Source organism: Equus caballus, chromosome 1, assembly GCF_041296265.1.
Source record: "Equus caballus isolate H_3958 breed thoroughbred chromosome 1, TB-T2T, whole genome shotgun sequence".
In the NCBI taxonomy this organism is placed as follows: Eukaryota; Metazoa; Chordata; class Mammalia; order Perissodactyla; family Equidae; genus Equus; species Equus caballus.
The window spans coordinates 119,738,789-119,765,853 of record NC_091684.1 but is presented as its reverse complement, the minus strand read 5'-3'; the positions used below and the strand labels follow the sequence as shown (position 1 = coordinate 119,765,853).

Below are 27,065 nucleotides of genomic sequence, written 5' to 3'. Positions count from 1 at the left end.
CCTTAATCCAGCCAAAAGAAAACAAAACAGAAGGCAAATGGCCAGGATTTGAGCAGACAAGGCACTCTGTGCACTTGTCCAGGTAGAACCACTGGGTAGCGCATCGCCGGGGGACTGAACGAAAGGGCCAGAGGGGGTAGGGGTGACACCAGAGTCTCCAGCACAACCTTCCAGTGGGATTTTTCCCACTCTAGGGGTGGATCACCGACTCGCCTTGGGATGTGTGTGGGTATCTGGAAGTGGATAGGTCAGGGTCCTCTCCTTTCAGGACAGCAAAGAGAGAAAGGGCTGCATGAGGCCCTGGGGTAGGAGAGGGCTAAGGCAGCACAAGGTATTAGAAATGGGGTGGTTACCAGAGACTGGGACAGAGGACCTGGAGGCAGCCCGCGACTGGGGGATCTGCGGTGGAGACGGCAGCAGGGGGCCTCCCCTCCCAGATGAGGCTTTCCTAGGGTGCGACCCCCGAGGGCTTCTCGCCTGGGGCCCCACATATCGCCGCGCGGGACCGAGCAGGGCGCGGTCGCAGAGGCCCCTCCACGCCGCACGCACTCCCGAGCCCACCAGAGGGCAGCGCGGCGCCCGGGGCAGGGGGTGGGCGCAGTGGTGCCTCGCGGTCACCTGTTCTACCCGCCGGAGGACCAGACCCCATACGGCTCCTGATTTGGCAGGTCCGGGGCGCAGCCGGGAATCTGTGTGCGCCCCAGAGCCCCGGCGGTTGGGGCACCGTGGCTTCCAGAACCTGGGCACCGGCCCGTGTCCCCGAGACCGGCCCCGCAGGACCCGGGCCCCAGGTGCGCCCGTCCGCCCCGCCGACTGTCCCGGCGCCGGGCTCGGGAGGGGGAGGGGGCGGGCCCGAATGCATCTTTGTCCTCCCTTTCTTCCCGCCGCGCGCTCTTGGCGGCGAGCGTCTCCGAGCCCCCGCGTCCCGGGGGCGCGGCGAGAGAGGCCGGGGCGGGGGCGCTGGGCGGCCGCGGCAGGCCGGTGCGGGGTGCGCCCTGCGCCGCGCCGCGTGCGCCCGGCAGAGGCGGCCCTGCGTGCCGTACGCCGCGTCCGGGGCGCGCCCGCCGCTATCCAGCTTCCCGGGCTCATTAGCAGTCTCGGTGTGCGGCTCGGCGCGGGCTCACAAAGAGCTGCGGCGGCGGCCCCGCGCTCGGCCTCGCGGACGGAGCCGGCGGCGGGCGGGGCGGCCGGGACCTGCGCCCCCGCGCCCGGGCCAGGTAAGCGGGGCGCCCCGGCCGCAGCCCGGGGGCGCGCGGGCCGGCGCGGGGGCCCGGGGCGCTGGGGACGCGGGTGCTGCCGCCCGAGCGCTGCCCCCCGGACCCGGCGGGGCTGTGGGGCGGCCGGGCGCTGCTGGGGTCTGGGGTGCAGACCGGCGCCCCCGTCGACCGGCGGGAGGCTGCGGTGGGGCCGAGCCGGCGGCACGCGCATCCCGGGCGGGGGGCGCGGCGGTGAGGGGCGACCCCGCGCGGACAAGGGGCGCTGGCCCGCGGTGGCTGCGCGCTCCAGTCCCTCCGGGCTGGCCGGGCCGCTAGTGCCTTCCGCCGCCCCGCTCAGCGCTGGCACCAAGTCCTCGTGCCAGGCGGCAACTCCCGAGTTTGGGGTCGCTTCTGGCGTTCCAGCCTCCTGGGAAGCTGAGCCCCGATCGTCGCCCCCTCCCTTTTCCCTTTATAATGAGGCCCGGAGGGAGAAACTCCTCAATTAAAAATTCCACTCCCCGGTTCCCCTGGGCGCCGGCGCGGGGCTGGGGGCGCAGCGCAGACCAGCCCCTTGGCGCGGCCCCTTCCCCGCGGCGGGCACAGCCTGGCAGGCTGCTGCCGGGATTGGGCCGCTGATGGTCAAGGCGAACCGCGCGTCCCCCGCTCCCCAAGCTGGGCTTCGCGCCGCGGCCGGGCGGTGGCGGAGGGCCTCCGGGTGCCAGAGCTGGGGGCGAACTTGCCCTGGGCCCGCGCCGCCCTGCCCGCGCCTCGCTGAGAGCGGAGGCAGAGATGGAGCCTGCTTAACTTACTATTTACTTGCAGAAGAAAGACTAGTTTTTTTCGGATCTCTTCAGATGCGGCCTGAGAGGGGCCAGACTCAAATCTGTGGTTCAGAGAACTCATAAAGGACCAAGGGGACGGTGAAGTACCCCAAATCGGACATCTCCTTTGGGCACTTCATCCTGTGGGCTCAGCTGTCGGTGGCCTCTTCAACTTCTGTCTCCCTTTCTGGGAATTTTCTCCCTCTCTCTCTTTCTTTGAGAAAGAGCAGTGGTTTTAGAAATAAAGACCTGAAGGCTTCGAGGGTGGAAGCGGGACAACTCTTCCTGAGACACACATTTGAGGTGCTCTGCACGTGCCCAGAGCCCGTGGCAGCCCCTTTCTCAAGCCTCTGGGTAAGCGGTCCCTCTGGTGAAGTGAGGTGGGGGGAGCTTCTCTCTGTCTCGTGGGCAGTGTCCACCCTACAGGGGACACGGGCTGGTTTCCCAGCCTGGAGCTGCCAGGGTGCCCTGCCCTGTGCCCTCACTCCAGGGTGGCGGTCCCCGCTGCCTCCATCCACAGCCTTGGCTGGAGAGGGTCTCCTGGGCAGAGGACGACACAGACATGGAACCTACTGGGACTCTGGGTGGCGTCCAGGGTGTCATTAGTGGATGAGTTGGAGCTTGCTGGTGGTCAGTGTGCTGAGCTGGCAGCCTCCCCCAGTGGGCACCACTACCACTGACTGAGAGGCCCTTGCACTGGTCTCCAGAGCTGAGCCAGAGCTGGGTGATGGCTCTAGCGATGGGACACCTGGAGGGTCTTCTGTGGGAGCCTATCTCTCCAGACCTCTCATCATTTGTTAGGGCGCAGGGCCGTGCCCATCCCGCACTGCCTGCCGTTCATGTCCTGGCCTTCTGCACCGGAGCTTCTGCACCTGGGCGAAGTTCGGCTGAACACTGGGGTGGGGGCAGGGGGTGTGCTTGTGTGTGTATGTGCCTGCGTGCATGTGAGCGTGAGAAGTGGGGTGGCCGCTGGCAGGAGGGTGAAGCTGATAGGTCAGCCTCTTGTTCTCTCCCGCCTTGCTTGCTTTCTCAGGCATCGCAGGCCTGAGCTGTGGCTTCTCAACTTGTTTGCATAACTATCCCTTGAGAACTTCTAACCCTTTTTTTTTTAAAAAAATAAAATATTAGTTTCACAGGAATAATTGACGGGGATGGGTTGTGAAATGGAGGTGCATAAATAATCCAGTTTGCCAACTGAGCTAAGAAATGCTAGATAAAAATAAAAGATAATTGTAAAAGACACCGGTCGCACCCCTGGAAGCTGAGAGGGAGGGCTAACACCTTGACTTTTCCTAGACACAACTGAGGAACTCAGAGGAAAAGCACAGCAGATGGGGAGGTTGGCATCAGCTGGGTTTTGTGTGGTTTGGGCAGCCGTGAGGCCTGTGGGGGGTGGGGGGTCGCAGAACCTGGATGCACAGGCCCCTCTAGGCCGCAGCTCCTCCTCCGTGCTCCTCCCTGTCCTTGGCCCTGCACATCTGACCCAGCCACTCAACAGGTGAGGGCCCCAGTGACGCCGCGGTCTGAGGTCTTGGAGAAACCTTTGTTGTCAAGGGGAGTCCGAGAGGGCTAGGGACAGGTGGGCACAGAGGCCCTGAACACATCCCCGGCTGCTCTCCAGGGCCTTTCGGCACATGTGCCAGAAACCAGCATTGCAGCCTGGCCTTAGAGCCTTGGGCCGCGGTAGCCCCCACCTTGGCCGGGTGGCTGTGAGGGCTGGGGGTGTGTGGGCACCGGTGGGGAGTGACGGAGGCGCCGACTGTCATGCGGCTTGATCCTGGACGGAGGTCACGTTTGAGATGATTGCTCACCAGGAGGAGGCCCAGGTGCTGGGTTGGTGGTCGGGCCCTGTGCCCACAAGGAGGAGTCTCTGGCTCCTTCTCCCTCCCCGAGTCCCTCGCCCACCACCTGGGTCGGGTCCAGCGGGTGTCTCAGAGCAGCCTGCTGGCACAGGCTGAGTCAGCTGTCGTGGGCGCTGTCTTCTCTCGCCTCTCCTGCAGCCAGTCCTCCACGCTCTCCCTGTCCTCTCTTGGACGCACGAGGGAGCCCGGGGAGGACGGTGACCTCAAGGTCATGCAGCTGGGCTCTCCGAGGGGCTTGAGTTTCCTGCGTCTGCTTGGGAACCCTACATGTTGGTGAGGTGCTATTGCTGTGAATTAGGATTTCTGTGCCAGCTCTGAGGTTTCCCAGGGGTTAAAGGTTGGCCCAGGCCAGGTTGGTGTCCCTTGCTGAAGGCCTCAGTGGCTCCCCTGTGCCCACTGCATACCCGCAACCCTCAGCCTGATTTTCTCAAGTTCCCTCCCTCACTCCCAACCATGGTCTCTCCAGGCAGAGAGGCTCACCGCCCAGGCTTGCTCTGAGTTGTCCCCACCCGGTCCCCACCTGCCGCTTTGGCCTGGAGCCCTTTTGTCCATCACTGATGATCCTATCGGAATGTAGGCTCTTTCCATCTTACCCACTAATCCTCAAAGTTGCGAATCTCATGCCTGCCTCAGGGCCTTTGTACCTGTCATTCCTGCTCCCTGGCGTGAGCCTCCTCCAGATGTCCACCTGGCTTGCTCCCTCACTTACTTTGGTTCTCTGTTTATGTGCCAGTCCCTGGCCACCCTATGTAAGTTAGCATCACTTCCCTCTTTCTTGTTAACTGTGCTTTATGTTTCTTCTTAGTGCTTAACATTCAATTTGTTATTTATCACTTGTTCGTTTATTGTCTGTCTCTTACCGCTCCAATGTAAAGAGTGTGTTCACCTCTGTATCCCTGGCAGCTAGAACAGTGCCTGGCTCCTCATAGACCCTCACTGCTAGTTGTCAGATGAATGAATGCATGACACCCCAGGAGCGTTGTTCTTCCTTTCAGCACAAGCCTGACGTCCTGCCCCTCCTTTCCCTGAGACCCAGGGCTGGACTGAGCTGTATTCACATTTGCAGTCCCTCCCAGAACCTAGCACAGAACCTTGCACTCAGTGGGCAGGCAGGAAAGAGCCGTGCAGCTGGACAGTGCCGGTTGGTTTCCCCTAGGCCAGAAGCCAACATGGTTGGGAAGGCAGTCGGGCCCAAAGAGCGGGCATTCTGGTTCTTCACAGAAATCCCCTTTTGGCTTTTCGGTGGTTTGGGTGGTCTGCAGTTGGGCTGACCTGCTGCCAGAGCCAGCTGTGCGTTACCCCTGCAGTCACCTGGGATACAGATGCGCTGGGCGTGAGGCACCCTTTGCCCAGGTTCCCGTCCTCCTCCATCTGGATGTTTCTAAACTTGTCTTGTACCTTCTGTCAGACCCGGCGTCTCAAGGCTCCCGGCTGCTCTGCCTGTCCCTGTTTGCCAGCCTTCCCTCCCGAAGCCTTCCCCGCTGGATTCCTCCTGCCTGTGTTCTGGCCTTGCCGGGGGAGGTGCGCTGCTTTCATAAGGAGGAAGGCAGCTCAAGGTAGGGAAAGAGGATGGGGTTTGGAGTGACAAGAGCTGGGTTTGAACCTGACTCTACCACCAGTTCCTGGGACCGTGGGCAGGTCACTGGCCTTGGGAGTCCTCAGCGTCTGCAGTCTGCACGTTATACTTCTTGCCATGGTCCTCATGAGGCACAAGTGAGACATGATACTGAGCTGATGTGAGATACCGTTATGATACCAGGGTGGCGTGCTCCTTCGGGTGGTGCCTGTGTGGCCTCAGGCCTGTTGTGGTTTCTGCTGTTTTACTGGGGGTTTGTAGGATCGTGTGTGCAAGTTTCAACTACAGCCTAGTAAGAGAATGTAGTGTAGATGCTTCATATACTGTAAAGTGCTGTTCTAATGTAAGGTGCTACATTTGTTTTATGTCTGAAGGATCAAAATTAAGAAGGAAAAAAGATGTGGGTGAGATTTCTGCATCCACTGACTGCAGAAATATTTGCATCTTCTAGTTTTCTGAAAACTGAGGCACTCCAGCATTTGAAGATGGCTTTTGATGGAGGAACCAACCTGAACTACACACACATTATTAGGCACTTCTGCATGTTGAGTTCCATTCCTCCGTGTTTGCTGTTTTAAATAATTGCCTGCCAAGCCCGAGAGGCAGGCCTGTTGTCTTAACTTGGCAGCAAGGAGGCTGAGGGCCAGGCAGCTGTGACTTGCTGAGAGCACAGAGCATGCCGCTGCTACGGGAAGCCCTGGGCTTCAGGCCTGTGCTGGAGGGAGCACAAGGCCCACATTCTCTTCCTGGTTCCCACTGGGCCCAGTTTGCATCAGATGTGTTTTTAAACTGGGCCTGAGTAGGACTTAAGACCACTCATGTGACACGTACAAGGGTTAATTTTCAACATGTGCCTCGAGAATCTGATAGCTAGTGACCAGTGGACGTGAGTACTGGTTGGTGGTTGGAGAGTAATGGGTATGTCCCTCATGGGGACAGCAAGGGGGTTTGGGAGCTTGCCATCCAGGAAGACAGCTGACATTGTTAGCGGGTCTGTAAGGTGTTTTCCTTTTTGCACTTGGAGCTAACACAGATTCTGTGTACTTCCGCTTCCTAGAATCAACTGTGCGAAGAGATGCTCAGCTCTGAAATGCTCAAGCCCTTGTTCTGAACAAATTCTAATTAGTCAATAGTCAACGAGTAGGAGAACAGTATTGGCATTTAGAATTTTCAGTTGGGATATATACTTTACATAGACATATATATAATTTCTTCCCCCCTCTAGTTTTTACATTCCTGGAATTGATTCCCCAGCAAGGCAGTTCTAAGGATGAATTTCTCTGAACTGTTGTATGCATCTTTAACTTAATAAAAAAACATAGTTTACAGTTTTTCCCAGTTGGTTTGATTATCACTTTTCTTGGAAAAATCTGTAGCTTCGAAAATTGGATCCCCATTCATTGAGTGAGCGCACATATTTAGGGAAGATGGATTTCACAGGTCTCTCTGGCAGCAAGTGTGTGCATTGTTCAAATAAAACACAGTTCACATGTCTCCGTCTTTTGGTGTAATAAGTGAGCCATGTGCTCTAACATCTGTCCATATTATTCAGAGCTGGTGACAGCTGTCTTGGGTGGGGTGGAGTGGAGCGGGGCCTGTGTTAGGAATTGGAGGCTGTAGAAAGCCAGGCTGTGCCTCCACCAGCCAGCCAGCACCATGGGTCGGAGGTGACTCCTGAGAAGGACACACATAGGTCTGTGCTTCCTTCCTCCCCAGCCACCGAATTATTGTGACGATGGAAGGAGATAAGATGTGTGCAAGCATTTTGTTATGATAAAGCACTCAGTCAGTGTGGTGAAGGCCAGTCACTGGGGTTAGGAGGTGTGTGTGTGTATGTGTTTCTCCCTAACTTGCCTGCCAGGCCTCAAACATCAGGCACTAGCTTGGGCTCTCTAGCTGGTCCTGGCTGGTGACAGTGAAAGCTGGTGGCTGATTGATGGATAATTGATCCTGGCCATGGGTCCCAGCGCAGCCTTCCTGGCCTGACTGCTGGATCGTGAGCCCCTAAGGCAGGCCAGAGTTAGTTGTGCTGGTGGCCATTTCTCCAAGAACAGCAGTGGGCTGAGCCTGACCTATATGCCCTTCTTTGTGTCCTTGTCCTGGGAAGATGCTGCTTGTGGCCTTTCTCTGCCCTTCGGGTGCTGGGGAGGAACATGCGTACATAAGGACACGCAGTCTGCTTTCTGTTCTTGGGGTGACACCTTTGTGCTGCTGTCTGGGTTAGAAACTGAGAGCAGAAGCCCTTCCCGACCAAGAACTCCTGATTGTGCCTCTCTTTTGGGCTTTAACAGATTTCAGCTTTTAAATTAATTGCGTTTCATTAAGTAATGGTTATCTTCCTCATCACAGGCCGTTCTGTGCTAAATCAGCAGTGATAACTGGTGCCACTACAGCTGATGTGACACCCCCAGAGGCAGAGGCATCTCTGACTCGCATCACCTTCATGTGGGGAGCTGCTTGGCGGACCCTTGGATCTGGCAGCGTTCTTCTGCCTGTTTGCTTTGGGGACTCTGCCCTAACTCTCTGTGCGTGTCGCTCCTTTTATTTATCATATAGGATAGTTTATCTAATGGAAGCAGAGGGGTGCCAGGCACTGAAATGGCAGCCTCTCACCCCACCTGGTTGTTCACCTCTCAGTCCTTTGATATGTGAGGCATCTGCAGTGCTTGCACTGGGGGCAGGGGTCCCTACTCTAGTCACCCCTGAGCCCCTTTTCTGGGAGCTCCATACGCTCAGCAGATATTTTCTGAGCACCTGCTCTGTTGCATCTTTCCCGATCCCTGTTTAGAGCCGGGTGAAGTCAGGAGAGAGGGAGTGGAGAGGGGCTGCTGGAGAATGTGGCATGGCGTCAGAGCCCGATTCTGGCTCTGGGTCCAGATCTATCTGGAGAAGCACAGGCTGGAAAGTGTGAGAGCCTCAGCGTGGGTGGGGGCAGTTCAGAGCTGGAGATGGGAGGGGTCCTGACCATCAGGGGCTTGAGCTGCCCGTGGTGGCCCTGGAGGAGTCCTTGCTGTGTGTTGGGAGTAAGCAGGTTGGGGTGATGGCCCACACACTTTGTCCAGCGCTCTCTAGGAGAGTGTTTTCTATCACCAAGCTTCATAGGCGGTTGGAACATGGGAGGGAAGTGCAGGGAGGGACACATAAAGGGGCAAGTCAAGGGGCGCCTGGAGGCGCAGGGAGGGCGTAGGGAGCCCATTCCCGGCTGAGGAAGGATGGGGTTCCCGGGCCTGGCCTCCCCACTGCCTTATGTAGGAGGAAGCTGCTGCTGCCAGAGTCTCAGCCTCGCTAGCAAGGATGTGTAATTTTACCCTTTAGAGATTTACAGGCTTTCTAGATTAAATTGCCACTGTTCTTCTACAAGAACGACAAAATCCATGACAAACCATAAATCACATTATTAATTTGCTCACATAGAGTTAACCTCTGTGGCTCTGCTGAATGACTCCGAAGGTCGGCCATGGAAACAGGGAAGCCTAGTTTCCAGCTGTCAGCGAGCATGAACGACAAGAGGGACACGGGTCGTGGTGGCCGGTGCTGCCTTGGCCAGATTGCTGTGGCCACCCTGCCCACCAAGTGGCCATTCTGGGCTTATCAGGGCCATCGTTACAAAGGCTCCTGTTGGCCCTCTGGCCCTTTGTTGGGAAGGGGACTGACTCCTCCGCTGGCCGTGCAGAGGGCAGAGGGCGTGGAGGAGGAGAGGCAAGAGCTGCAGCTGCTGGTCAGATGTACTGAGGCGCACCATGGCCAGGAAGCTGGTTCCAGAGGCCTCTGTGGGCTGGGGGCTCTGAGGGGATATTTGGATGCTTCCTCTCTGTGGCCCAGATACCCCAGGGTGCCCACAGCTCCTGCCTGGATGGGCTATGGTGGCTGTTCATCCTCTGGGTAGTGATGGGTCAGAAAACATCTCTCGCGTTGCTCTCCTTTTTGGAGATGTGGTCAGCCTGCTCTTTGCTCTGGCACAGGGTGGGGTGGCACCATTCCCTCCCATGAGGACGCTGGCCTGGCCTCTGTCACTGCCTGCAGGGATGGGGCTCAGACGCTGTCTAGTCCTTCCTTCATATGCCATAACTGGAAACGATCTGCTAATTGTTGGGCTAATTAGAAGTCATGATTTGTTTGGAGAAAGCTGTGTTTGATGGGGGCAATCTCTGTGTGTGGACCTTTCTGCCGCCATGGGCCACGTGGCTGCATGAGGCAGGGAGGAGTAGGGTGCAGCACTGGGCATCGTGTGCTGCCAGGAGAGGAGGGCCGGGCTTGCTCTCCTGATGGTTTTCATCAAACACCCAATATTATGCTGCGGTTCACTTTGACTGATGTCCCAGATCCTCCTTCTCCTTTATAGTGATCTAGAGAAACCAAACTCTGGTGTGTTTAATATGCAGTATTCACAGCAGAAATCAGTGGTTGTGTTGGTGGCCTGGCTGCCTCTCAGTGCGCATGTGTGATAGCCACAGCAGGGAGGGAGCCCCTTAGTCTGGCGGTGTGCTCTCACCAAGCCAGCTTGGTCAGCAGTGGCTGCCTACTGAGTCAGAAGAGTTCTGTAAAACCCGCACGTATTTGTGGAAATACAACTGGAGTTTACTGTCCAGTGGCCATCCTTGAGGTGAAATTAGCTTTGATTTCAAGGAAGTAAACTGAGACATAATACATTAATTTGGGGCTGATTTTTGTCTCATCCATTCCGGTTCCTCACAGTGGTCCTCAGGCTCTCACGCATATTCCTTATGGAAACTGTCCAGGCTGACAGAGGCCTGGAGTCCATTACGGGTGTTCATTGTCCAGACGTTTCTCTCAGCTGATCAGTTGGACACAACTGGATCTTACATCTCAGGCCCTGACACCAAAAACTTTTTCTCCCTCCACACACATGTCTATTAGTGGAATATATTCTAACAAATTACTCATCTTAAAATAATGTACTATATAATTAACAAGAAAAAGGCAGACAATTGAATAGAAAAAGAGGCAAATGACACTTCATCAAGAAAAGGTCCAAAAAATATGTGAAAAGGTGCTCAACTCCATTAGTTGTCAGGGAGGTGCAAAATAAATTGTAAATGTGTGTAGTAGTCAGGGTTCTCCATAGAAATAGAACCAACAGGATATATATACGTGTGTGTGCGTGTGTGTGCGCATGCATGTGTGTATTATATATATTTGGAGATTTTATTACTAGGAATTGGCTCACATGATTATGGAGCTTGAGAAGTCCCATGATCTGCTGTCTGCAAGCTGTAGGCCCAGGAAAGCTGGTGGTAATTCAGTCCGAGTCTGAAGTCCTGAGACCCTGGGGAGCTCATGGTGTAAATCTTAGTTCAAGGGCAGAAGATGAGATGAGCTGTTCCAACTCAAGCAGTGAGGCTAGAATAAAGGGGCGAATTTCTCTTTTTTCCACCTTTTCTATTCAGGCCCTCAAAGGATTGGATGATGCCCACACACATGGGGAGGGCAGTCTACTTACTGAGTCCTCTGATTCAAAGGCTAATCTCATCTGGAATTACAGACACACCCCCAAATAATACTTAATCCAGTCACCCCATGGTTGGCCAAACTGACGCATAAAATTAACCCTCGCAATTTGATACCGTTGCACACCCACCAGAATGGTGAAAATTAAAAAGAGCAGAAAATAGCAGGTGTTGGTAAGGATGTGGAGCAACTGGAAATCTCATTGTTGGCTGGGGTATAAATTTGTACAACTGCTTCAGGAAGCTGTTTTGCAGTATCAGTTAAAGTTAAAAAAAAGTTAAAAAGTTACTCCATGACCAGAAGTCCCATTCGGAACGAAACTGAGAGAAAGTGTGCCTGTGGCCACTGTAGTGGGTTGGATGGTGGCCCCTACAGCTGTCAGGGCCTCATTCCTGGAGGCTGTGAATGTTGCCTTCTGTGGTAAAGTTTTTGCAGATGTGATTAAGGATATTGAGATGCTGAGAGTATCCTGGATTATCTGGGTGGGCCCTAAATGCCATCACAAGAGTCCTTCTGAGAGAGAAGCAGAGGGAGATTGACACGGAGGAGAAGGCAGGGCGGCCACAGAGGCCGAGTGAGATTGGAGTGGTGTGGCCACAAGTCGAGGAACGCCCACAGCCCCTGGAAGAGAGAGGAACGGCTTCTCCCCTAGAGCCTCCAGGGGGAGCAGGGCCCTGCCGCCTCCTTGATTTCAGCCCAATGGTACTGGTTTCTAACCTTCAGTCTCCAGAACTGTGAGAGAATAAATGTGTGTTGTTTTAAGCCACCACCCAGCTTTGTGGTGATTTGTTACAGCTGCCACAGGAAGCTACTGCAGCCATCGAGAGGCATGCATGGGAGTGTCCATAGCAGTGTGGTTGTCATTGCCAGTCTGCAAACAACTGGATGTCTGTCAGCAGCAGCCTGGCTCAACATACTGAGGTTTACTCACACATGGGGTACCATACAGCAAGCTGAGAATGGACACGCTACCAGTGTGAGCAGTAGTATGATGAATCTTGCCATATAATGTTGAGTGAAAAGCCCAGACACTAGTGGCCCTACTGCGTGATTCCCTTGATAGGACTGATGCATGATTGATAGGCAGGCGAGAGGCAGCTGTCCTCTGTGGGACTGGAAGGCAGGCTGCCCTTGGGAGAAGGTGATTAGAGGAGGCACGGCAGGGCACAGGGACAGGGCTTCTGGAGGTGCTGACAACGTCCCATTTCTTGATCTGGGTGTTGATCTGCATGGGTGAGTTCCTATTTATGATATGAAACTTTTCAGTATATATACTTCAATGAAAAGTGAAAAAAAGAAGCACATCATCTTGGAATTTTCAAGGAGAACTTTCAGTTGACTGGCTCATGGCTTATTTTATTACTGGAACAATAATATCAAAATCAAGATTACATTTAATTTAATGTGAGATGATTAAATCTTGCCATTCCAGCGAGTGCTTATTAATATTTAGATACAAACTATATTTTCTAAATGAAATCAGAGTACATAAACCCAAGTAGGATGCTAGGATCTATACACACGTTATTGATATGGATAAGTTATCTAGATGAAATGAGTTTTTCTTCCTGCACATAAAAGGAGCTGGACTCTTAAAGAAAACCAGACACAGACAGCTAGAGCGTTTGAGGGTCACACACTACATGGTTTCAGTTGAGTGGGAAACCAAAGAGCTTTAAGAAGAGAGTGGAGGGAAATGTGTCTAAACATCTCCTTTGGGTAAGCCCAGAAATTGTGGGTGGAGGTTCCAGGCTGTCACCTGCCCACGCACTCTCCAGGCCACCTTGCACATCATGCTGAGGTCCCCAGGGGTCCCTGCTGTCTTTGCCCATGTCTCTCCCTGGCATGCCTTCCCTGCCCCTTCCACCTGTGAGCTCCCGCTCATCCCTCCTGACTCCACTTGGGTCCTCCTCCTGCTGTGCTTTGCGACTCTGTCCATCCGCTGTCCACATGGTGACCAGCTTGGCTTCACAGGTCACACATTTGCTTGAGTAAGTTCCACTGTGGCCGTGAATTCCAAGGCTTAGGCCTTTGTGGAAACCATTTTGCACTGCAGCCTGTCAGAGGATTTTGTACCAGGACTTCTGTGTTCTCAGGGTGTTCTGTGTGCTGGGCACTGTGTGTGCAGCTCGTGTATGTGAACCCACAGTGAGCAGTGCCATTGTGCCGGCAGACGCTAGCTGGAGATGTGCATGCGTGGTCATAGCATCTGAGATCCTCGGCACATGGTCCATGCCATCTGAAATAGAGGCTAGATTATACAACACAGCCTGCTCCAGTGGTCTTTGCCACAGTTGCTCCACAGAGATGCAAAGGAGGCAGGGAGGTGATGCGTGACAGGAGTCACTCTGTGGCCTCAGACTTTCTGTTTGTGTCCCTGGGTCCACTCTGGTGGACTCTTGGCCCTGTCCTGGTGCTGGGTTAGCATGGTGGCTTCATCAGCATGGCGTGAAGATCAGACGGAGATCCGGGGGGTGTGCCTGCATAGGTGGAGGCTGGGGTCTGGGTGAGGGATGCTTCCAGCAGCCTGGCCACCATGGTCACACTGGGACAGCTCAGGAGTGAGCATTTCAGTGTGTGCAGTGTGCAAAGCATTGTGCTAGGTTCTGGTACACACACAGGAAACAATGTGGAGACTGAACCCTGCCCTCAGGCAGCTTTTGATTTGTGTGTCTGTTGGGGGGGTCTGTTGTTGTCAATGGAGATAGGAATAAAGGGCCAAATGGCGCTCCTGCAAGGTGGGCAGCCGAGAAGAGATTCACACCTGAATGAGGTGGTCTCTGCAGATGGTGACTAATGAAAAGTTGGAGGGTGGTGAGCAGGGGCATAACTCTCCGCTTCTCAAGTGTGGGCTCTACCTGGTGATGTCCTTCCAAAGGGCACAATATGGAAAGGGGAGACAGAGGAACTTGACGGAGAGACTGGACAGATGCTGCCTCGGCCAGGCATCAAGGTCAGCAGCGGCAGTGAGAAGTCATGTTGATAGTACGAGCCCGATATGATACGATGGAAATGGTGCATCACCTCTGTGGACTTTCTCCCCAAAACCCATAACTTCAGTACAGTCATAAGGAAAACAGCAGTTAAATCCCAACAGAGGGACATGCTATAAACTACCTGACCAATACTCCTTAAAGCTGATGCATCAGTAGTTTCATCGAAAGCCAAGAATCTATCACAGCCAAGAGGAGCCTGAGGAGATGGGACGACTAACTGTATCGTGATGTCCCAGATGGGATCCTGGAACAGAAAAGGACCTTGGGTAAAAACTAGGAAATATCAATAAAGAGTAGACTTTAGTTGACAGTGATGTATTGATCTCGGTTCATTAACTGTTAACAAATGTATGACATTAATGTAAGATGTTAATGATAGGGGAAACCGGCTGTGGGGGGTATATGGGAATTCTGTACTATCTGCCCAATTTTTCTATAAGTCTAAAACTGTTCTAAAAAGTGAAGTCTATTAAAAGATTGGAGAGCAGTTTGAGTCCCATCACCCTGCGTCTCCTGGCAGAGGGATCTCCGCTCTGGGCCTCTCTCTCACCCCTCATCCAGCCCCAGATCCTTGCCTTTGTCATCCCTGTTGGTCCCCCTTCTTTACTGTTTAGACAAAAACTGGGGGAAGATTCAGTTTAGAGTTTGGAATATATTTTTTTATGCCCCAGATTTCTGAGCGCTTGAAAATAACCTGTTTCTCTGGTGCAGTCTGCCCGTGTGCTGGTGGCTGTCCCCCGGTGAGATGAGCCCAGCCAGTAAAGTTGTGGGCATGCGGTTGGGTTTTCTTGGTCTGACGAATCCGGACAGCAGCGCCCTGGCCTCTGCTTACTTCTTTGGTGCACTAGGGAAGGAAAGCGTGCCAAGTGTTGGTGTCCTGAGATGCCACCTCCCCTCAGCAGCCCCTGGGTCACTTATAGTTAGTGACCAGTGGCCATTTTTTAGGAGGGTAACATTGGTCACAATAGGCAACATGGACCAAAGCTGGTGTGTGCGGTGGATGGTTTAGCCAGGGGCAAAAGAGAGCCAAGCATCTGCGTGGGCTGGGCTGCCACTGCAGATTTACGGCCAGGGCCAACGCTGAGGACATGGTGGGAACAGCTTTGTTCCCACAGAAAGGGCAGCCTGGCGGGGACACGGGAACAGAGGCCTGACTGGCAGCTGAACCCTGGTTTTGGGTAATTTCATCTTGCTCAACTTACAGAAGCATCACCTCCTGTATTTTTGGAGGAGGCACAGGATGCAGTGAAAAGGAGTGAAAAAAAAAAAAGCCCCACATGGGGCAGGGAGAAGCCCAGTCAGGATCCCCGCTGTGCTGTAATGGGTGCAGCCACAAGGACAGCTGTGGTTATGGAGTGGACCAGTCTGCCTGGGGCCCAGCCCGCTCCCCGAAGCAGCTGGGTGGTGGCCGGCGCATCTTCCAGCTGCTCCACCTGCAGCCGGCGACGACACCCGTTTTGCAAGATGGCGTGAGTCACGGATGAGACGACGCATCACTGTGGGAGCTGGCACGTGGGAGACAGTTGGTATGGGACAGGCGATGCCCTGTGGTGGGGCTGGAGGTGGAAAGGGTGCCTGCTCGGAAGATGGAAGACCTGCATTGCAGGGGACCCTGTGCAAGTCATAGCCCCTCATGTGTCCCCTAGCAACTTAGAGGAAATGATTCCTACTCACGGATCCTACAACTCATCTGGACTTTATGACAAAATCAGATTGAACCATGTGAAACTGCTATTTTTGTTAAGTCAGAAGTGGTCGAATATAAGCAATTTCATATAGTTCAACTCAATAGTTTAGCATTAAAGCAGTTTTTGGCAAGAGAGAATGCTTTGTTTTAAAACCTTTATTTTTAGTTATTCCCTATCTATAAATTCATTGTATTAGAAAACAGAGATCAGCAAAACGACTTTGAAATGCCTGACTTCTCCTGCCAGGGACCGCTTTCACTTGGTTTCTTCCTGGGGCTTGGGCGCACGCACAGCTGCCCACACGCTTCTCCTCACCTGGGTGTCAGGAGCCTCTCCACGGGTGTGGGGATTTCCTTCCACACCAGCGATAGGAGTTTGTGTATCATTCATTGACCCAGGCCCCAGGCGTGGACGCTGGACTTGTTTAAAATGCTTTTCTGCTGTGAACAAGGCTGTAATAAATATCCTTGTAGCTCTTTTGTTTTTTTTTGTTGTTTTGCAATACCCATGATTCCTTTTTTATGGTAAATTTCCAGAAGTAGAATTGCTGGGCCAAGTGTAAAGGCTTCAGGTTGACCTCCAGAAAGGTGTCATGGCCCACTGACAGTGTGAGAGAGAGGGGGCTTCTTCCTTCCCTCCCCCCTTTCTGGCCGTCTCCCCCTCCACGCCCCCCCCCCCCCATTTGATGGTACACCACTGAGCAGCAGTCTAGGAAATAGCATTCTAGCTGCCCCTCTAGTGCCACACAGCACATGGGCTCCCTATGGCCCATCTTCCAGGGTTTGCTTGTGGTGTTTTGAGAGAAACCAAGAACATTTATGGAGCCTTTGGAGAGTTTCAGAGACTTCCCAGTGACACACAGGCCAGTCAGAGTGGGACTGATGACTCAGGTGGGATAACATTTCTTCCAGGGAGACGTCCCTTTCCTGGTTGCCCCCCCGATGCTGGGGGTGCTTGGGCACTGACCTGATGGGCCTGGGACCTGAACCCTGGCTCATGGGCTGTTATTTGTTTAAAAAATATCTTGTCTTTCTGGTGATTTGGCAAATGGATGGACGCCAAGCCCTCTGTTCCTGAGCCACCTGGGACTGCTCCAGTGCATGTTGAGTCAGATGGCTGGTTGCCTCCATGGGACACTTGGCCTGGTGTCCTGTCCTCCTGAAGCTATTGGCTGCCCTGAGAATCCAAGGAAAAGCTGCTCAATTCTGCGGCCCCAGAAGGATCTTGTCCTCCTTTTACAGAAGGAATAGATTCATGGATTCGCTCTGTTGAACTGGAAGGAAGAATTTTTAAATTTCCTCTGGTTGAAGAACCTCAAATAGAACAATCTACATCAATTCCCCAAAACTGGACTTTTAAGCAATTTCTTAGAAAAATGGACTATTTTCTATGCATGGAAGCAAATTTTTGTGGGAACCTTGTGGTAATGAATTTTGAAGTACTATTTAGTCTCGTTCTCCAAACAGTCTTACAGGGGACCGGCCCGGTGGCTTAATGGTTGTTTGTGCGCTCTGCTTCGGAGTCCCAGGGTTTGCAGGTTCAGATCCCTGGTGTGGATGTAGCTCTGCTCACCAGGCCGCACTGTGGTGGCATCCCACATAAAATAGAGGAAGATTGACACAGATGTTAGCTCAGCAACAATCTTCCTCAAGCAAAAAGAGGGAGATTGGCAACAGATGTTAGCTCAGGGCCAATCTTCCTCACAAAAAAAAACCCCCAAAATACCTGAGAGTCGAGGCAGGCCCAATAGTGCAGTGGTTAAGTTTGCACGTCCCACTTCTGTGGCCTGGGGTTTGCCAGTTCGGATCCTGGCCGTGGACCTACACACTGCTTGGCAAGCCATGCTGTGGCAGGTGTCCCCCATATGAAGTAGAGGAAGATGGGCATGGATGTTAGCTCAGGGCCAGGCTTCCTCAGCAAAAAGAGGAGGATGGGCAGTAGATGTTAGCTCAGGGCTAATCTTCCTCAAAAAACCCCCCACAAAAACCTGAGAGTCTTACAAACCGGAAGTTGCCCCATCAAAGTCTGCGGGGCAGTACTCCCCCACCCACTGCGGGGCAGCCCCAGGGGCCCACTGTTTTCTGCCACAGTTCCCCTCTCTCAGGTCAACAGCATTGTTTGTAAATAAGGGTAAACATTCCTTACGCCTTTACCTGAAGATTCTGAAAGACATCAAAAGAATGGGGTGAAATACAAGAGTGCTTTTGCTCCTTTTTTGGGTATATACTGTCTGCTGGGATGTGGAGTTCACATGTATTCTTTCATTATCTAATGGTAAAAGAGCTAATAATTAAAATAAGTAGGTACGACATCACTGTTCTTAAAATATTGCCTTCTAACAATTCTGTTGTATCTCTAGAGGAGGAGAGAGCCATTTTTCTGGCAGCAGAGTTTAGGGTTGAGAAGGACCCAGCCCTCATTGACGGGGCAGGCATCTGACATACTTAGATCCACAATTCCTTTGGCTTTGGTTTTGCATGAGGAGATTTTTTACTTAAAATTTTTCTGGTAATAAAGTTAATATGCCTTCATTATAAAGATTCGAACTTTACAGAAAGAAATGCATGATGTAGAAAATGAAAGCCCCAAACTTCACCTCCTGCCCTCATTTACCGCCTGCCCTCATTCACCGCCTGCCCTCATTCACCTCCTGCCCTCATTCACCGCCTGCAAAGACAACCGTTGTTAACAGTTTGGTGCAGATTCCTTCAGTTTTTTCTTGTTTAGAGGAATATTTTACTTAAATTTTACACGAATACATACATATGTATTATTTTTAATATTTTTTCAACAAAATGTGATCACATTAGCAATATAATTTTTGATTAGGTCTCCCCCCCAGCAAGATGTCTTAGACATCATTCCTTGTCAGTTGTGCCCAGTAACACGAGTCTTTGTAGCATTTGCATGTTTGACTGTTTACTTTTTGATGAATTTCAGGTTGCTCTCATTGTCCACGCTCACGAATAGTGCTGGAATGTAGACTCTCACACGTAAATCCTTGCACGTGTGTGGGATGTCTTTGTAGCGTAGGTTCCAGAGGCAGGCTTGCTGGACCACATGGTTCGAGCAATTCTAGCATGAATAGATAGTGCCCAGTTCCTCTCTGGAGAGGCTGTGACGGTTTTAAATGATGCTGGTTGTGTGGGACAGCTGTTTCCTCACATCCTCATCCACGTCCACTCTCCGGACATGATCAGCCTTTTGTTTCCCCCAGTCATCTGGGTATAAAGGTAGCGTTTATTTGATATTGTGAACGAGAGCAAGCTTCTTCTCATGTGCTTAATAATAATTTGAATTTCTTCTCATTTTCTTTTTGTATCTTTGCCTGTCTTTCCATTGATTTGTTCGTCTTTTCCGTGCTGATTTCTTAGAACAGGAGGGTTATTTCCTGTTTGCTATCATATTGCAGACATTTCCTCCCAATGTCTGGCATCCTTCAACCTCGTTTAAAGCCATCTCTGATGGTGCAAAAATGTGGAATTTTTATGTTGTCAAATCTATCAAGCTTTTCTTTTAAAGCTCTGGAATTTTGTACCTTAGTTAGAGAAGGGACTTCCCTACCCTAAGTTTATATAAACACCCTCCTCTCTCCCTCTCTCCCTCTCTCTCTCTCTCTCTCTCTCTCTTTCTCTCTTTCTCTCTTTCTCTCTCTCTCCCCCCCCCCTCTGTTTTCTTCTAATATTGATAATTCAGAATTTTCTGCATTTGCAGAATATCTTTTATTCATCTGGAATTTATTTTTAGATATGGTGTGAGCTGGAAATGAAAATTTTTACATGAACTTTCACTTTTCCAACATTATTTATTAATAACCCATCTCTATCTTTGTTTTGAGACACCGTGTTTGTCTTATATGAAGTTGCTGCTCTGCCCTGGATTGTTTCTCCTGTGTTTCTGGACTCTCTGTTCTAATTTATTGGTGTATTTTTGTGCCAACATCTGCTGTTTAAATTACTGTTACACTTTATCATAAAGGGCCATTACCTCTTCATTATTCTCCTTTTTCCGTTTTCCTCTAACCTTTCTCATGTATTTCTTTGACTGGATAAACTTCAGAATAAGCTAAATTCATCCCAAAGTCTGATTGGGATTTTGATTGGGATGGCTCCAGAGGCTTATTTGGGGGAGAAGAGACATCTTTCTATTTCTTCTTCTTTGGATATTTCCGTTCCTTTAGAAGGCCTTTGACGTCCTTCACTAGTGTTTTATTGCTTTGTTCGTATATGTTTGGTACATTTACTGTTAGATTTATTTCAAGGTGTTTCATGGCTCCTGTTGCTGTTGTCATTGGGGTTATCCCCGCCTCTGGCCTGTTTCCTAGCTGGTTGTGGCTGGTATACCGAAAGGCTGTGGGCTTCTCAATATCTAGCCTGTCTGCCCACCTTGTTTTAATCTCTCTGTTGATTTCAATGGTTTGTTAGTTCTTTCTCTTGGATTTTCTAATTGTGGGATCATTTGCCAGTGTTGACCTTTCCTTCCTGATATATGCCTTTTTGCTGCTGGCTCACTGTTTGGGGGGGGGGGGGTCTTGATTACTCAGATGTGAGCCCCTGGGGTCTCGTGGCCCCCTCAGGACAGCCCCTCTGCTTCATGTCAGTGGGTTGGCCCTTTCATGGGGCCCGGGTGGCTCACAGCCCCTCAGGCCAGTTGCCCCACCCTGCAGTGAGGGCTGGGTAGTGGACAGAAGTGGGTTTTTCCCTGTGTGGCTGGGAGGTTTGGAGGAGAGGGGTCTTGTGAGCAGCTTCTTCAGGTGGGACAGTCTCCCACCAGTGCTCCCGCAGGCCATCTGCGTGTGTGGCTTGTTCTGCTGCTTGGCCCTCCAGCAGGGGGCTCAGAGCCTCTCCTCCTGAGGGACAGGTGTCCTCAGGTGGTGGCAGGTATGGGAGTGAGGATGTCAGGGACTCTCATGCCAGCCTGGTGTCTGTTCCTCTCCCTGACTGGTGGGCCCCCCAGGCAATAGTGGTGGCCCTGTGGGGACACGGGTCGAGGGCAGAGGGAGGTGGGAGAGGGGAGCATAGGATGTAGCCTTGGTTCTCGAAGCTTTCCTCTGCAGGTGGTTTGGGCCACACAGGTGAGTCAGAGGCTTGGGGGCCCCAGTGAGGTGGCCCCCAGCAAGGGAGTGTGGGGCTTGGCTAGCCTAACTAAGGTAAGAAGACCCCCTTCCGACTGTGCCAGGAGATGCTGCCTGTGCCTCCAGATTCCCACCAGGACCCCATGGCCCTAGGGCAGACCCTGGAATCTGTGTTGCTGGTCACCTGGGGCTGCCCTTAGGAACTGAGTCAGGTGGGGAGAAGAGGGGCTGAGGAGGACCCGGATCCCGGCATCTCCTCATCTCACTGAATCCCCATGGAGCCATTAAACAGAAACATTGTTTCTCCTCATTTACTCTGTAGCCTTGGACTTAGTGTGTTGCATCCTCCAGAGGCTGCAGGTGGCTGTGAGTTCTTGGTGCTTCCTTCTGACAAGTGGTAGGGAGTTGCTTTTGTGAGTTTAGATTCTTAAGGTATTCTGCAGGTCATTGAGTTTTTGCATTATTTTTCCTCATTTTCATGTAGAATCTTTGTTTTGGGTATTATAGCTATCAATACTTGTTAATAACGTGTTTGGGATGATGGACATTATTTTCTCCTGTTATGAGATGTACCGGCCACCTAGCGCCTTTAGGATGGTCATGCCAGTGCTTGGCACTTTAGGGGCTAAGGGGTGCTGTGACTGGTCTATAGGCCAGTGTGGCCTGACCCCGTGCTGCTCTGGTGGTGGCCGAGTCTGGGGTCTGAGACTTACCAGATGGGTAATCCAGGCCCAGGAGGCCAGAAGCCTGGACGTGTAGGCTTGAGATATGGTGTTTTCGTTTTTTATTATCCCATCTACCAGGAATCCATCCCATGTTCCATCCCCTAGACACCCGTTTCTGGCCTCGTTCAGGCCCATTTCCTCCGCTCACAGGAGGGTGCCCAGCGGGAGGAGGCTGCATGGTTTTCCATGCAGTCTTCAGAGCTGATGGAGGCAGAACTAGGCCAGCCATGTCCTAACCTAGCGGAAGGGTACCTAGCAAGAAAATCCACTCTTTCCTGTGGTACCCAGAAACTCTGGTTAGAGGAATGGCCAGGAGTAGGAACAGCAAGTCCACCATGGACAGGAGGTGGCTCTCAGGACATGGGAGATCGCAAGTCCCGGGTCCCTGGGTGGGTGAACATGGTATGTGATGTGTGACCCCAGGGTTGGTGGGTCTCCATTATTTGAGAAGGGTGTATTTCCCTGGTTAGCTGGGCATAAGTTCTCTTACATTTGAGTCTTTCCTTCCAGTTTGGGACAGGTTCTGGAATTTGTGTTCTAAATGATGAAAAAGGGGCAGGTGGCTTTTCATGATGGTGGATTAGCTTTGTCAGGCACCTCTGGACCGGGGAGGTGGTGGTGTTAAAGTCTAGTAACTCAACCAGTGCAGCGTTATGAAGGACTGACTTCCATAATTGTGTCTTGCTTGAAAATGTGACATCTGTAAAGTAACTTTTAGGATTCTTGGTGTGGGTTGGGGGCAGCTCTTTATGTGGGTGGGTTTAATATCTGCTCTTGTATGCCTCATTTCCTAGGGATCTGTGGGAAATGGCTCTTTGATTTTCAATTTTAAACCCTTATCTTCTGACAATCGGCCTTATACAGTACGGATGTTGGAAATGGGCTGCAATTACAGTGTTCCTAATGGGATGGGTTTTATTTCGAATGAGTGGACTGTGACAGCATTTCACTGCATTCGTATGACTGTTCACGATAGCCCATTTTTCTTTCGTTTAATGGAAAATGTGTAGCCAAAGCTTGCTTCACAGTTCTGCCCCAACGGTGGCCTGGGTGGATCCTGGCCTGTATCACAGGCCACCTGTGCGCATGGTCTGACAGGGTAGCCACAGCCCAGGAGGGGAGGGCAAACGAGGGACCCTGGGTCCAACTCCTGTGGCTTTTATTTTGCTGCATTTTGTCCAGAATTTGTATTTAGAGCAGAGTTGCTTTGCTGTCGGTCTTCAGCAGACACAAGGCAGAGCAGAGTTCATGGGATTCCATGATGGCTGGAGATGTTGACCAGGATGAGGAGACAGGCAGGAACCCAGGCAGGATGGAAGCTCAGGTCCCCAAGAGCCTGGCAGGGCCTGGCCATTCTGGGTTTTCAAGCTGCTCGCTTTAATAGACGTTGGAGCTCTGGGATGGGTGCTCGAAAGAGTATGCTTCTGCCTCATCATTGATGTGGTGCTCACTGCCTCTCCCTGCTGCCGGCTCATCAAACGTTCTAGAGTGAATGAACATCTGAGCCCCTCCTTATGGTTCACTTCTTTGGAAAAATGTCTATTCAGATCCTTTGCCCATTTTTATAATGGGTTATTATTATTTTTTGTTGAGTTATATGAGTTCCTTATATATTTAGAATTTCCTTCCTTTTTAAGGCTAATAATCCTTTGCATGTATAACCACAGTTTGTTTATCCATTCATCCATCAGACGTCAAGAATACCTCATGTAGCAGAAAAAACCAAAGCAGCAAGCGAGAATGTGGTCTCGGCTGCTCACATCCTCTGCGGCCTCTAACAGAGCGTCAGTGGAAGTAGGCCAGCTGGAGTGGGGCTTGCTCATTCCTGCATGAGTGAGAATCCTCCTGGAGAATCTCCATGGGCGTGCGAGCCTGGTGCTGAGTGCAGACAATGCAAATGGGAACAGGAGTCAGTTCCTCCCCTCAAACAGCGGCAGGGACAGGCGAAGTTACTGTAACCTCATATCCAGCGCTTTAAAAAGTTTTTAAAAAGTAAGTTTTGTCCTTGGAGAAAAAAGCCTGTGTTCATCCTGAAGGCTTCGTGGTCACAGGCCATCCAAAGGACGTGTCTGTTCCCAGAACTGGGTGGCAGCTTCTCAGAAGGATGTGTTCCTCCCAGAGCTCTTGGTAGGGCTGGCGACTCCCCCTGTGTGTGCTGCAGTAGCTGTTGAGATCGTGGTCAGCTGCACAAGAGCCTGGGCGGTCTTGCAGGTGTCACCTCTTATATGAAGATGACAATAAATATTATCTGGACTTAATAGTATATCCAGAAATAGAGTTTAAAAAACATTATTTAGAGAGGTGGAAATAGCCACTAGAAGAATTAAAATCAGAAATGATGAAAAGGATTGGCAGTGGCCTGGGGAAGTCTGGATCAGGGAATGTGGCTTTTCATTACAAGCCCTTTTGGCATTTGATTATTTAGTCTGAGTGCAAGAATCATCTCGTTTCTTTAGGGCCTTGCAACAATCACTGACTGACTGATCTGTCTATTACCTGGTCAGGCTGAGTCTGAGCTGTCTGTCCTCAGGTGGGTAGGAAGTGATGGCAGCCATGGCATAGGGTGTCCAGTAGCACAGGCAGGAAATGAAAAGTGCTCAGGAATTAGTGGGATAATAGTATCTAGCACAGTAATTCCTGCTGAAACCTTAATGATGGGCAATAAATTAAAGTACTGCCCAGCCAGATGGGACTTGCGTCTTAACAGCACCCTTCAATGTCTTGTGTCAGAGGAGTGAGGATTGAAGTGTTTCTTATCCTTGGTGGGGGCTGGTGAACGGGTTTTGAATTCAGGGTACCTGGACAGTGCTTCAAGCCTCTACATCACACCACCTTGCTGAGTTGGGAAAGAGAGTTCCCACTGTCTTTTTTTTTAATAGACTATTTTTGAGCTGTTTTAGGTTTACAGCAAAATTGAGCAGAAGGTACAAAAGATTTCCCACATACTCCCCTGCCCCCATGCATGCACAGTCTCTTCCATTATCAACTTCCCTCACCAGAGTGGTACATTTATTCAGTTGGTGAACCTCTGTTGATACATCCTAATCACACAAAGTCCCTAGTTTACACTAGGGGTCCCTCTTGGTGTTGTACCTCCTGGGGGTTTGGGCAAATGAATGATGACATGTATCCACCATCATAGTGTCATACAGTCATACAGAGTAGTTTCACTACCCTAAAAATCTTCTGTCTTCCACCTATTCATCTCCCCCAGCTTCACACACACACCCAATGACTCCTGGCAACCCGTGATCTTTTTCCTGTCTCCGCAGCTTTGTCTTTCCCAGAATGCCATAGAATTGGAATCTTACATGTAACTGGAATCTTGCACTTGGTAATATACATTTATGGTTCCTCCATGTCTTTGCATGTCTTGATAGCTCATTTCTTTTTAGCACTGAATGATATTCTTTTGTCTGGGTGTACCACAGTTTATTTATCCATTCACCTACCGAAGGACATCTTAGTTACTTCCAAGTTTGGCAATTATGAATAAAGCTGCTATAAACATCCACATGCAGGTTTTTGTCTGGACATAAGTTTTCAACTTCTTCAGATAAAATACCAAAAAGTGTTATTGCTGGTAAGAGTAGTATATTTAGTTTTGTAAGAAACTGCCAAACTGTCTTCCAAAGTGGCTGTGCCATTTTGCATTCCCACCAGCAATGAATGAGATTCCTGTTGCTCCACATTCTTGTCAGCATTTGGTGTTGTCAGTGTTCTGGATTTTGGCCTTTCTAATAGGTGTGTAGTGGTGTCTTGCTCTTGTTTTAACTTGCATTGCCCTGATGACATTCGATGTGGAGCATGTTTTCACATGCTTTTTGCCCATCTGTATATCATTTTTGGTGAAGTGTCTGTTCCTGTTTAAGTCTTTGGCCAATTTTATAATCAGATTTATTTTCTTATTGTTGCATTTTAATAATTCTTTGTATATTTTGAATAACAGCCAGATATGTCTTTTGCAAATATTTTTTCCCTGTCTGTGGCTTGTCTTTTCATTTTCTTGGCTGTGTCTTTCACAGAGCAGAAACTTTTAATTTTTGGATTGGTTTGTTTGTTTTGTTGTTATTGAGTTGTATGGGTTCTTTATATATTTTGGAAATTAACCCCTTCTCAGATATATGATTTGCAAATATTTTCTCCCAGTTGGTGGGTTATCTTTCAGTTCTTTCATGGTTTCCTTTATCTTGCAGAAGGTTTTTAGTCTGATGTAGTCCCATTTGTTAATTTTTTCTTTTGTTTCCTTTGCCCGAGTAGACATGGTTTCGAAAAGATGCTGCTAAGACCAATGTCAAATAGCATACTGCCTGGGGCCAGCCACGTGGCCAAGTGGTTAAGTTCGCATGTTCTGCTTTGGTGGCCCAGGGTTTTGCTGGTTCGGATTCTGGGCATGCACCTAGAACTGCTCATCAAGCCACATGAGATGGCATCCCACGTGGCAGAACTAGAAGGACCTACAACTAGAATATACATCTATGAACTGGGGGGCTTTGGGGAGAAGAAGGAAAAAAAAAAGATTGGCAACAGATGTTAGCTCAGGGCCAATCTTTAAAAAAAAAAATAGTGTGCTGTCTATATTTTCTTCTAGGAGTTTTATGATTTCAGGTCTTACATTCAAGTCTTTAATCTATTTTGAGTTAATTTTTGTGTATGGCAAAAGATAATGGTCTACTTTCATTCTTTTGCATGTGGCTGTCCAGTTTTCCCAGCACCATTTATGGAAGAGACTTTCCTTTCTCTATTGTGTATATTCTTAGCTCCTTTGTTGAAGATTAACTGTCCATGATGTGTGGGTTTATGTCTGGGCTTTCAGTTCTGTTCCAGTGGTCTGTGTGTCTGTTTTTGTGCGAGTACTATGCTGTTTTGATTACTGTAGCTTTGTAATATATTTTGAAGTCAGGTATTGTGATGCCTACAGCTTTGTTCTTTTTTCTCAGGATTACTTTGGCTATTCGAGGTCTTTTGTTGTTCCATATAAATTTTAGGATGCTTTGTTAAACTTCTGTGAAGAATGTCATTGGGATTCTGTTTGGGATTGCATTGAATCTGTAGATTGCTTTCAGTAGTGTGGACATTTTAACTATGTTTATTTTCCAACCCATGAGCATGGAATATCTTTCCATTTCTTTATGTCTTCTTCGATTTCTTTCAATAATGTCTTATAGTTTTCAGTGTATAGGTCTTTCACTTCTTTGGTTAAGTTTATTCCTAGATATTTTATTCTTGTTTTTGTGATTGTAAATGGGATTGTACGCTTGACTTCTCTTTCTCTTAGTTCGTTGTTAGTGTATAGAAATGCAACTGATTTTTGTAACAACTTTGCTGTAGTTGTTGATTATTTCTAATAGTTTTCTGATGGTTTCTTTAGGATTTTCTATATATAGAATCATGTCATCTGCAAACTGCGAGAGTTTCACTTCTTTTCCGGTTTGGGTTTTATAGTTTTGTGTTTGACATTTAGATCTGTGATCCATTTTGAGTTAGTTTTTGTGAAGGATGTGAAGTCTGTCTGGATTCTTTTTTTTGCATGTGGATGTCCAGTTGTTCGAGCACCATTTGTTGAAAAGATTTATCTTTTCTCCATTGTATTGCCTTTGCTTCTTTGTCAAAGGTCGGTTGATTATTATTATTTCGGTGTATTTCTGGGCTTTCTGT

The 27,065-nt window shown here is 50.3% G+C and overlaps 1 protein-coding gene across 19 annotated transcripts in view; it reads left to right on the top strand.

Moving 5' to 3' along the window:
* The first annotated feature begins 487 nt into the window (after positions 1 to 487).
* The window catches only part of APBA2 (amyloid beta precursor protein binding family A member 2), a 225,730-nt gene continuing 199,152 nt past the window's right edge, over positions 488 to 27,065 (top strand). For 3 of the 19 annotated variants that reach the window (XM_070231212.1, XM_070231187.1, XM_070231258.1), the window contains exon 1: positions 587 to 791. The gene's annotated coding sequence lies outside the window, so the exon portion shown is untranslated. Of the gene's footprint in view, positions 792 to 959; positions 1,218 to 1,769; positions 2,372 to 4,954; positions 5,436 to 27,065 lie in introns of those variants that run through there. The other 16 variants (XR_011424409.1, XM_023651570.2, XM_070231251.1 and 13 more) reach the window with 13 other exon arrangements.